The sequence below is a fragment of the Halyomorpha halys genome, unplaced genomic scaffold (assembly GCF_000696795.3).
Source record: "Halyomorpha halys isolate HHAL.00 unplaced genomic scaffold, Hhal_1.1 Scaffold1102.1, whole genome shotgun sequence".
Lineage (NCBI taxonomy): Eukaryota > Metazoa > Arthropoda > Insecta > Hemiptera > Pentatomidae > Halyomorpha > Halyomorpha halys.
In genome coordinates, this window is record NW_027109254.1 from 348,556 (window position 1) to 350,185 (window position 1,630).

A 1,630-nucleotide genomic window follows, 5' to 3' on the forward strand; every position below is an offset into this window, starting at 1 on the left:
AAGTAAAAACTTAGTGCCAACTTTTCGACTGAGTTTTTAGCTTTTATCAGGGATAAGAACAAAAATCAAGATTACAACCAATGAATAAAAGGATATATAGAATGACTTTTTTTTTATTTATTATTTTCTAATCACTCTATATATCTTTTTATTCATTGGTTGTTATCTTGTTTTGTGTCCTTAGCCCTGATGAAGACGAGAAATTCTGGCCGAAACGTTGGCACTGATAAATATGTTTTTACTCATTTGTGTTCTTCCTCAAACCATCTTCTCCTTTTCTATGTTTTCATGTGTGTTTGTTTTGTTTTTGTTTAATTAAATAAAAAAGAATTGCAATTCAGGTAGTAATAACCACTTTTTTTTAATCTGATGCGGTGCGCGTATTAAGCAAGGCTTCATACGTTCTCAAGTTTTGATACAACAAAAATCGTATAAATGTTATACATACTAAAATATTATTTAGTAAAAGAAATGGGTAAATTTTTCATTCGGGAACATACATAAAAAATATAATGTTATTAAATATTTAAAAATGCAATTATATTTTTTGAATGGAATTTGGAAAAGTAGAACTTTTTGACATTTCAAAATGTATAAATTATTATAGCGTTTTGTTGGAAGAAAAAACTGATATTGTTGATGTTATCTTTTACTGTCACAAATGTTTATATTATATCTTCTAATTATTCTAAACTTTGAATATTCTTTTGCATTTGTTTAACTTCCCTATGAATTATTACAGAAAACAATAGGATTATCAGTCACCGCTTCAAGCATACTTATAACTACTTTTAAAAAATGTATTCACTTTCAAGTCACGTACATTTATCCGGGAAATCCTTCACTGTCATGTACGTGTGTTAGCTTGGTAGCTTGTCTTATTCAAGACAGTTTCGTTTCAGAAAATGAAAGTGAATAAATTTACTATATCTTTTAAAACTGAAAATATTTTCCAGTTTGGAAAAATGCCTAAAATATCTTGATTGGGTCAATTAAAATAATTTATGAGCATTAAAAATGATATTTAGTATTTTTATTTTTAGAACCCTGTTGCATGGCAACATTTTAAGCAGATTTTGAGGTTTAAAGTGTTGGTGGGCACACTTAACTTCTGTCTTTTCACTATTTTTTTATTTATTTATCGACATTTACAACTTTACATAGAATACATCAAGTAAATTTGAAGTAAGATCATAATGGTATGATACAGACATGTAGGGACACTACCCATTGGTAGCACTCTATATACATATTTACATCAGAAGATCTCTAGGTCTCGAGGCCATCAAGGAGGATTTTCTGGAATGAAATGACAGCTGTATAGACTGTGTAGAGTCATTATAGACTGTGTCACAAATATTAAAACTCTAAACATAATTAAAAATCAGTTAATAGTTTCTGACCTAATATCAGTGTTTTTCGTTGATGTTTTGTGTTTATTCTTGAAATATACACTGTTCCCACCGGATAGAAGCTGTAGCTGGTTTCAGAGTTTTGATAAAAGCCTTCAACGACTCGAAGAACTTGATGTTTCTCGAGAACACTATATGACAAGAAGAACTTGTCTCGTATAAGCTATGAAGATAGATTCCTAGGTGGGTTTAAACTGAAAATGTTTATTCGTAATATA